Raw genomic sequence first — 11388 nt, forward strand, 5'->3', positions numbered from 1 at the left:
TAAACCGCTGAAATAAAAAAATATAGAATAAGAAAAATTCACACAACCTTTTCATTAAAGAAGTCAAGAAGATTTTTGTTTTCTCAAATTTATATCAGTTTTTGAGTGTTGAATAAAAAAAATACCTCATGCTTTATCAAATTTGAAGAATTTTTGTGATTGATAATAAATCCCATAAACCGACAAAACGCTTAAAACATGAATGAAAAATAAGGTTCTAACTTTGATAAGAGAAACAGATGACACTATTTTGCGCCATTTGAACTTTATTTCTTCGACATCGTAACCTGCCTTCTTTTCAGCAAACCGATTGAAGTGGATTTTTAAAAAAATTTAGACGTGTAAAAATGAAATTGAGCAGTCGAAATTGAAATTTAAGTGTAATCAAATCTCAAAATTTTTTAGGAACAAAAAAAAAACACGCTACTCCAATAACAGTGATTAAAAAAACGCAACCAGTAAATAAAAAAACTAATAGTAACATTCTACCTCTTTTATATATGCTTTAGAGAGCAATTATTAATCATGATCTACATAGTGTAACCGTTCTATACTTCAAAAACCGTTGTCAAAACCTTCAAATTGAGAATTGAGATATGACTAAATTACTCAAATCAAATCAAGTATGATAACAGGCTAAGATTTTGCATTAATAAAACCAAATTTTAAATTTTTAAAGATAATCTTATTAACATATTGGATGATTCGGTAAAGTGAAAAATTTTAATGAGTTCCTTGGTTTGATCGGAGTTTGTGCTTGAAGCAAACGCCTGATTCGACTAACCCTAGATGAGCATACATCTACCAACTCATCCAGTTACCCAGGAAAACGGGAAGGGAGAGCATGTGGGGTGAGAGGGGGGGGGGGCTATTTGCTTGTTTGGGGGATAATGAAGGATATCCTCAAATTAAAAAGTCTTCAATATGTAGATAAGAAACCTTACACAAACTCTCATTTTTATCGAAATCGAATATGGAAAAGGTATTCGAAGAAAATCATGTCAGGCAAATAAAACATGATCAAAATTAGACCGCTCTCAAAATCATGATATATTGAATCAATTCCAAAATATTGGTTGTTTTCCGTATACGATTTAAAACACTTTTTTAATATAATGCTTGGGGTGGCAAAATATACAGATTTTCAAAAAAGCAACATTTTTTCGAGACGAGTTAATGAGCAGTCGGAACATTCAAGAAAAGACAATTAATCTACGAGGAAACGGACCAACACAACACTACTGTACAGCTGATCACGGCGAGCCCCTGCTTAAGAACTACATGCTATTTTTTTGGTTTTTTTTTCTGTGCTGGGTAATGTTGCCGCACCCTCAAGGAACGAGCACGAATCATGGTGGGCGTTCCAACTGCTTTTCAAAGGCTCGGCGAATTTATCCAACTCGGCGGTAAACATAGCAGCCTTTTAGGTGGTTAAATTGTTAAGTTTACAACAATTATTCATACTACCCCCCCATACCCCACCCGCTCCCCACCCCGCGCTCACCATACTAACCGTCCAATAAATTGTATCACAACAATATAAAACATTTAATGTGATTCGTAATCTCTTGACTTCTATTTAGTAATTTCTAACGGACACTGCAGTTTATCAAAGTCTGCAAAGTTGTCTTCTAAAATATCAGTTCCAGTCATGAAGCTCATGATTGTTTTCAGATACTCTAAATTATTTTGCCCAACATTCCTATCTCGTGAAAGAATCCAAGCGTGTCGAATATGGTAGAAGTTGGCCAGTTCGTTGCAAAAGTAAACAAGAAGGTATTTGTCATTGGTGTATACAATGTGGAAGTTCGCATAGGTTTTTTCATCGGTCACTGAATGGGTATGTAACCATCCAAGCCCCTTATAAAATTAACGAATTTTTTGTTGTTAAAAAAATAGAGAGTTGCAAAACGTTCGGACAGACAGAATTATATAAAAAGAGCAACTGTCTAGACATCAACGAAAACTAAAACTTAAATAAACACAACGTCGAAAGTTCATAAAGCAAAGTTACGGGATCTACTTAACAATCCTCTTTTCAAGAAAGGGGTGGAGATCGTTTATAAGATGACTTGCAGCAAATTTTTGACAAATCAGAATTCAGCAAAATTCGAATTTACATACAATGCTCTAGTGCGAATTTACTGTTTTTATTTACAGGGCTGGAGATTGTTAAGTAGATCCAAGTTTCGCTCAAAACCTATAACCACGGCGGGCAATTGCATCCGAAGCGTCGAACTTTTTTTTACCTTAAAATCTGGATGTCATCGCAGTATTTAAAAATTAGGCTAGCATAATCATCGGATAATCGACGATCTCGCATTTTGAATTTAGTCTGACGAAAAATTCAAGGTTTTTCGGCTTCAGATTTTGCAGGCAAAAAAGCGTCGAACAGAACTGATTACTCATTTTAATTAATTCAGTCTGTCCGAACTTTTTGCTACTAATTATACTACGAAAACTATCAAACTAGAAATCAAACTTAGAAATCGGTCGGTTGACTTTCAAATGTTCTGAACTTTTTTTTTCTCGCGTGTTTCGAAACGACAAAGAAAAGATCAAACAATAGAAAATTTCGATGATAAAATTAGGAATCTAACCCCTCAAATTTGAATCAAGCCCCAAATAAATCCAAAACTACGCCAAATTTGGAAGCATTGATAAATTGATAAGCCCTCATTATTACCAAAAAATCTCAGATAATTTCCCACGCTGATTTATTATTTCAGACGTTTTAAAAAAAACGATTCTTTCTTGATTGTTTTTTGTTATCAATTTGAGCTTTTGTTATTATGATGGAAACCGACTGTGGAACTCAGCTTCAGGTTTCTGCAACCCAAGAGATATCCGTGAGTAAAAATACTGGAGATAAAAAAGTGAGTGTAATGGAATCGGAGTTGTTATTTTTGCGGGAAAAATTTGAGAAACAAGAGTGCGAAATTACGGGTCTTAAACTCAAGCCGTTAAAAATAGATACCAGGCTGCGAGCTTAGGAAAAGTATACAAGCAAGGATAGTGTGCTTGTATGGAATCCGCCGTTCGATAAAAGGGCAGTAACTGACGTTACGGATGCGATAATTGATTTTTTCAAGACAAGTCTGAAAATATACATTTCTCGTGGGGGAATTAAAGCTTGTCACATGTATATGGGAAATTACGGAGACAATATGCCTACTATCATTTGCAAGTTTGTATACTTTGACGATAAGCACGCTGTATGCAAGGCCAGGAGGAATCTGAAATATCAGAAAAACAGTTTAAACAAGCGTAATATACACATTACGGAGCGCCTTCCTGAACAAGAGGCAATACTTAAGAAAGCAGCCAATGATACGGACTTGACAACTACCACTCATAATTGCATCGTATCAGTGCTTGTCCATGATGAAAAGCGTCGGGGCGAAACAAAGTTTACGTGAGTCGACGCAGTTGATGAATTGCAAACGGTTAATGCTGTTAAGCGAAAAAAAAACGAATCTACACCGACTCTTGACATGACAACAATGAAGGGGAATCCCCTGCAAACAAAAAACCAACTCATTGACTGGATTTTGAACGGATAATGTGTGCCGCCTGTTAAAATTTGACAGAAAAACACAACAAAGAATTGAGCTTAACTGTTAAGCATATGAAGTGCTATTCTAGCCCAAACTGGTAGTGTTTGTGACAAAAAATGTTGAATTACTCTATGTTATTAATTTTTTAGGCGAACAACGAAGTAAAAAAATAAAAGGGTGATAGAATTAATTTTGTTTCTTTTTTTATAATTTTGTTTTAACTTATATATTTTTTTCTTCTCATTTTTTTGCGTTTAGTTTTCAAATTTTTCTTAACTTAGGAACTATAAGCGAATAAATAAATGATTATTCTCCAACAAGACCTTAGGTCAGTTTGTGTGATTTTTGCACTGCTGGTCTAAGACTTAATAAAGAAAAACATTCAAAGTAGTCTTTCTCTAAAAAAAAACAGAACTAAGTTGGTGCAATTTCCGCGCTGCTTTGTGGTTAATTAAACTAAATTATGTTTTGTTTTCTTTTAAAACAAAATTAGAATAAACTCAAAATGGAAAATTATCCCGCTCTACTAGATGCCACAGCTTGCGTGATTTCCGTGCTGCTCATACGATTCTTAAAGGTAGATGCAGGAAAGGTATAAAAGACTGGAAAAATTCAGGAAAATGGAAAAAGATGAAAATTGAAAAATGAAAAGAAGGAGGCGAGGGATTGGAGGGGGGATGAAAGACTTTTGTACGGGAGTCAAAACTGAACGGGAAACTATCTAGATTTTGTGTGATTCCCGCACTGCCCTGGGTGGTTTCTGGTTTCTGACAACTCATTGTGGCAATTTCCGCAGCTTTCAAAATAACACAGTTTTTTTGTTGTTGTTTGAAAACTTTAATTAAAAAAAGCAAGATCTTTACAAATTGATTAAATTTTCAACAAGCTAAGAAACCACGCGAAATTTTGAAGAATTTGAATTAGAAGTAGAGCAGTTAGCCCAACGTCCAAATATAATTTGTTTAACTGAAACCTGGCTCAAAAACAACTCTGACAATGATGTTTTCCAAATTCAAGGATACGAACCACTCTATAGTTGCGCCAGAAGTAAACGAGGAGGAGGTATTGGCATCTATGTTAACACTGGATCAGACCATATGATACTAAAACAAAAAAAAAGATAACAATATCCAAATTTTGTCAGTTCTCATAAAAACCCAAACAAATCAGAAAACTGTAGTAGCCTGTGTTTACATTCCACCAAACTCTCTAGACAACGCTACCTTCGAAAGCCTGCCAAATTATTTGGATGGATTAACACTAGAGCCTGAAACTGAACACATAATTTGTGGTGATTTCAACGTAAACTTTCTGTTAAATTAGAGCAAAAACGAATGAAAATTGAAGATATTATGATAAGAAAAGGCATGTTAGAAAACAAAATGAGCTGCCTCCCAACAAGAGTGACAGAACGTAGTAGCACTTTGATTGACTTATTTTTCTTTACATCAAATTTCTCAACAAAAATTATCAAAAATTCAGTGTCTGATCATTTTGGTGTTCAGTTTTTTTTTTCAAATTTTGTGAAAAAGGACGTTTTAACTGACAAAATTTTTGCTAGAAACCGGAACAAAGTAAGAAATAGGGATATAAATGAGAAATTAAGTGTTTATTTGCAGCATGAGATTGGCAAAAGTATGCAGTTATGGAAACCCGAAGACCCTCAAAAGTCTTCTAAGATTTTTAAAAAAATAAATTTGATTCTTATGAAGGCAGTTGATACTTTTTTTCCGATGCCTTTAATAGTACAATCAGAAAGACATTCATGGATTGACAATGAAGTAAAAAATGCAGCAGCAAAAAAGCGACGGTAACGACAAGAGTTTTTGAATATTAAAACAACGGATGCGCGGAACAAATATAATTCCTAAAATAACATTGTCAAAAACCTAATTGTAAAAAACAAAATTACTATCAAAATACATTAATGCTTGCGTCTAACTGTAAAAGGAAAAGTTTTTCCGATATTTTTCAAGAAATGAGAGGTAAAGGGAAAAATTCCAAATCACTGAATCTATCGAAGGGAGATGCTGACCTTTTTAACGAATACTTGTTGGTGCCAGACTTTCAGAAAGCAAACCAAATTGCATAGAAAACAATGTTATCCGTCAGCACCAATCGATGTTTTTGAAAAAAAAATTGATTTAATAAAAGTCATTAAAGTAATTGAAAGTCTAAAAATAAATTTAGTACAGATTTCTATGATATCAACACTGTTGTCATCAAGCAATTAAAAACTATACGAGCAGGCCCTTTGACTGAAATTTTGAATGACTGCCTAACCTCAGGAATCTATCCATATTGTTTAAAAATAGCAAAAACTGTACCAATTTTCAAAGAGGGAGACCTCAATGACCCCTCAGACTATAGACCAATCTCGCTTCTTCCAGTTATGGGCGTCTAATTGAGCGTCTTTTTTCAAAGCGTCTTCTTCCAGTTATGGGCGTCTAATTGAGCGTCTTCTTCCAGTTATGGGCGTCTTTTTGAGCGTCTAATTTTCAAACGAACCCAATCATATGTAGACAAGTTTGATATTATCCGAAATACTCAGTTTGGCTTCAGATCAAAAAGAAGCACTGTTGACGGCATCCTTACATTGTTGGAAGAAGTTTCAACATCGCTATCGAACAAAAAACTAACTGTTCAGAATACTTTTTTAGACCTAACAAAGGCTTTTGACAAAGTTGATCACTCTAATCTGTTAGGAAAATTGGAACATGTGGGATTCAGAGGGCCTCTCTTAATTTTCTTGGAATCTTACTTTGACAATCGCTATCAGTACATCGAAAATAACTCCTTTAAGACCGAACTTAAACTGGTATCTTTTGGTGTACCTCAGGGATCTATCCTTGGCCCGCTTTTGTTCATACTCTACATAAACGATCTACAATTAGCCACAAAAAAAAACACAGAGGTACTTTTGTATGCTGACGACACTGTTCTGAATTCCACAAATAACAGAGATTATATTGCTTTCGCACATCAATCGGCTTTGCTTGAAGTAAATGATTGGTTAGACAAGAACAAATTGAAACTGAATGTCGAAAAACCAAAACCATGAGATACTGTCAGAGCAAAATAACTGAAAAAAGACCAGTCAAGTATTTTCTAAATGTCACCCAAATTCAAGATGTAGAATGTTTTAAATATCTTGGAATTCACCTTGACTGTAAATTGAATTTACATCAGCATATTGATAAATTAAAAAACAAAATTTTACAATTCTATGGAGTGTTTTTTATGTTTGTTTTTATATTTAACATTTGCGTATAAAAGTTATGTGCAACCAATCATCCAAAATGAAGTTTTATTTTTGCAAATACCGACAAAACCAAACAGCTAGAAACGGAAATGAAAATCAGAAGGCTAATCAGAATAATTTTTTATAAACACAGGATGGATTTAACCACTAAAATAATGCATGAAAAAAAAATATATACCGTAAGAGAACTTTTTGCGTACGAAGTTCTGAAATTAACCGAGAAATTTTTTCGAAAAGAGTGCCAAGTTGATACCTTGAGATACTCCATAATTAAACAAGAATTAAACATGAGATTTTCAAAGAAAAAACCAAATCAAAAGTTAGCTATAAATAGAAATAAAACTCAACAGAGGGTTGATTACACCTAAAATTTGAACGAACTTTGTAATAAATTTTTTTCCGGTCTGGGTCAATTTCTTGAATGGGGCTTCTCAGTTTTGATAATTACATTCTTGGAAATACGGTTTTACTGGGCATGCTTTGAGATTCTTTTTTTATCAATAAGTAGATTTTGTTTCTGTTGGTTTCTAGGTTATGGTTAGAAAGGAAAAGACTACCCGAAAAAAAAATTAATTTTTTTTTCTATATCGAGAATGGTTTAAAGGTGCGAATAAAGAGGCATTACGTTTATTAAATGTTTACGGATGGAAGGTCCATTGCATTGGATCAAAGAATTTAACTACTTTTCTTGTTCTCCGCTTAATGAGACACCTGAAAATGGGCCATGTTGGCTTAATTGTGTTCTCCCAAACGATTCTAATTTGTACTTATCAACTTTTATAAATAACTTTGTAACTAGATATCGTTTGGAAACATTTTATTTTCATTATTATTATTGTATCGATTGAAAAATAAATATTATGACAGGAAAGAGAAAGTTCATCCCAAAACTCCAGTCACCACTAAAACGAAAATATCGAATATTTGATTGAGTGTTTGTCATTTAGCATTAACCCTATAGACAATAGATAAAATTTTATTGCGCCCAAAAAAAATGTCCGTGCTCTACCAGAATAAAAAATTTGGAACATATATCTGCGCCATTTATACGTAAACGTTTTTTAGGATTTTCGGAGTTTTAATCTGAATAAAGAGGCTTAAATGGTAAACACCAGTTAGATTTCCATTGTGTAACTGGAATTCCCCAATACCGGTGCCCCAATGAATAGCAGCTTGTCTTCCTTTCAGATGAGTCTTCGTAAAAGAATTTTGGATTTTGTCGTAAGTAGTTGTGTTGATTTCAATGGTAAGATGTCCTGAAAGTAATTGTAATTTATTCTAAAGGAAATGACAATAAAATTCGACACAATTCATCTACTATCTTTTTAAATGAGATGTTGTATTTTAAAATTTATACTAAACTCGAATTTTAAGACATCTTATAAGAAAAATTAAAAACATTATGAAGAAATGTTCCATTTAGGTATTCAAGAAACATAAAAAAAATTCGTAAAAGATAAAATTCATCTTTAGATTCAAAAATTGAGTATTTTCAGAAGCAACTGGTAGTTTTGGAAATTGCATGTTTATCTTACCTAAGAAATTTTTGTTCAAATCAATGTCGACATAAACACAAGGTCTAAGTCTGTCGCCAAAGCTGGGATTGAAAGTTGCTATTTGATACCATCTTCCTGCAGTCGACTCCTTCAAAATATGAGTCGGAATTAGATACGTGGGACACTCTCCGAACTCGATGTCCAAACATGTCAAAGAAACAATTTGGAGGGAAATTAGAAAAATAAGTTTGTATCCAAGGTTACCCATTATGGAGAAACGATCAAGAAAAAAATGAATTGACCTTAATAAAGAAAACTGTAATTAAATCAAAGAGTGGCTGGATTATGATTGAAATTAATGCAATTGAATCTCAAAGGAAAGGTCAAACTTGATGCCTTATTTATTTAAGCGGTAAAACTATTTATTTTGGAGACGGTAAAATCCTTCAGAGCTATACTTATTAGCAGGCTCTAATCAACTCAGCGTATTTTGATTGCGTTTGAATAGAACATAATATTCCCTATTGTCCAATGATTATATAACTCTCTTGATAGCTGAGGACTTTCGAACGTTTTGTGTGGTGTATCAAATTGATTCTCCAAAGCTTTTTTTCCGACCAGATTGAGAATTACCGGAAGATGTAACGTGCCAACTGCAACAAGTGACTTAGAACTAAGCTGTCCTTATGCAAAATCAGAAAATCTGCGTTATTAATAGGAGTCAGATGAACTCAAATAGGAAAACTAACGAAACTGAAGCAACTATTATGTGCAACCAACTAATTGATATAAAAACATTCAAATTCCTGAAATGTTAAAAGTCTAATGAAGAAAAGAAAAGTATGACCGTTCTACAGCATTCGTTTTCTGCATCGTGCCCCGTGTTGGACGCCATGTAGAAAACGAACGGTGTTTGAGATTATCTGATTCCAAATAATTAAACTGATTTTCCGACTTTGCAATGATTCGCTCAACATTTGCTTAGAAATATTTAGTTAAAATTATATCTGGTTTGCATATTTTTTGCCGCCTGTCTAATTATTGAAATGATCTACTATCAAGCATTTCTAACTTTCAACTGTTTAAATCATTTACTGCGTTAAACTCATTTGAATAAATATTTACTGCATCATTGTTCTTTTCGTTTCGAACCTTTGAATTTAGGTCTAGCTACTCAAGATAGGAACTAACAAAGACAGTTCACAGCCATCACTGAATACAACATCTACAACAACGGAAACGACAACAACGATCAGAATACCGAGCTAACCATGCCCAACGAAACCAATCTCAAAGACAGTTCACAGCTACCGATGGATATGACGTCTACAACAACTGCAACGATAACAAAATCTGAGACACCGAGCTAACCAAGCGCAACAAAACCAATCTCACTCAGGGAAGTCTTCTTAACCACCAACGAGAGCGCCCTTTCAGACGAAAACGAGAAACAACTACTGATATCAATATGAACTACAACATAGCTGACTGAGAGACAGAGGTGAAAAAAATACTCAGCAAAATTCAAAACACCACTACCCTTTTTGTAGACTTCCCAAATAACATGCCACAGCAGAGGATCGCATCAACCGCTTCCCTGAAACACAACATGAACACAACGACATCATGGGTGACTTCAGACATTTGCCTCAAAAAAATACAACTGAGACAATACCACAACAGCAGAATATTGACGGCAATTTAGTTCAAGTCCCTCACACGTCTAATTCTGCCAACCAGCAGCACTTGTCAGCAGAAACGACACCCCCAGTCATAAAATTGTCAAAGAACATCAAGACACCGCAGCAACATGTCATGCAACTGTGCATCCCCCGCTATTCATTTTGGTAGCTACTCCCAACTCTAAACTTATTCACACATCGTAGCGCTCCGCAAGTGGCATCAGACACGAGAAAACAGCACGGATTTTCACGACCTCGACAAGCCAGCGGGTTACGACATTCAACCAACCAGCTTTCACAGTAGACATCAGAAAACTGGAATGCCAATAACGGATCCCTACGCCCCTTAGACGGGCAAAAATGCACCCAGCATAGAGCAGCCAGTCGTAGGGTTCGCCTTTAGAAGAAAAAACGATGGTATCGATGAACATAAAATTCTGTTAGAAGTGCCTCGGACACGATCATTAAGTGAATGAATGTCCGTTAGAACTCACATGCCAGAGTTGAAACCAGGTTCAACCAAGATTGCACAACGAACAACGACAAAAATGCCTGCTGTTCAACACCAGCCAGAAGCTAAATCAATCAAACTACCTAGCCAGTCAAAAGCCAGCGCTTCTTAGTATAAACTCTTTCCTCCCTTTAATACCGGTGAATATCCAGCATCACCAAAGATTCATAGACTGGAATGTTTTTCTCGACAGTGGAAGTACGAACAGCTGCAAATCATTATCGAAAATTGTCCAAATTTTTGGAACTACAGAAAAAAAACACATCAGGCCGATCCTCCTTGGACGATACTTTGACTCTATGGACGCTATCACATTCATACCATGGACGCTATAAAAACGGACGCTATCACCCTTTTTGAACACTTCATTAACATTCAAACATTTTTTTGAAGGATAAAATCAACGTCAGCGCAGCAAAAACCGAGAAACTCAACGGCATTTGTCGAAAGCACGATCACTTGGGCTACATGAAAATCCCCAAGTTTAGCGATTTTCAATATGCATCATGCGGGGAACAGACAACATATAATTTGAAATAATTCAACTCAAATAACAAACTAAGGACCAGCTAATGTTACACGAGCAATGAAAACAAGTCTGAGATGGACAATCGCAGGATCAAACGAGATGGACTACAGAGAAAATAAAATACAGCAAATATCAGCAGCATAAGTAACAGACCAAGTTCGGGTATGATTTAAAAATTCGGACACAAAAAATGAGCTCAATTCAAATTTGTTATGACCATATCGACCAAAACTAGGTAAAAACAATTTTCTCAGCAAAAGTAAATTCCTCAATTGTTTTTGATCGAACTCAAATATTTATCAACTGTCTCCCCGCATCCAGTTTCAAGCGTTAATAATCGATTATATTACG

At 34.8% G+C, this 11388-nt stretch overlaps 1 long non-coding RNA gene across 1 annotated transcript; it reads right to left on the bottom strand.

The window, feature by feature from the left end:
* Positions 1-1500: 1500 nt before the first annotated feature.
* LOC134848475 (uncharacterized) lies at positions 1501-8944 on the bottom strand. Its single transcript, XR_010162945.1, has 3 exons — positions 8355-8944; positions 7932-8075; positions 1501-1832 (listed from the first exon to the last, which is right to left on the bottom strand). It is a non-coding gene; the product is annotated as an uncharacterized LOC134848475 (long non-coding RNA).
* Between the last annotated feature and the right edge of the window lie 2444 nt (positions 8945-11388).

Source organism: Symsagittifera roscoffensis, chromosome 6, assembly GCF_963678635.1.
Source record: "Symsagittifera roscoffensis chromosome 6, txSymRosc1.1, whole genome shotgun sequence".
NCBI lineage: Eukaryota > Metazoa > Xenacoelomorpha > Acoela > Convolutidae > Symsagittifera > Symsagittifera roscoffensis.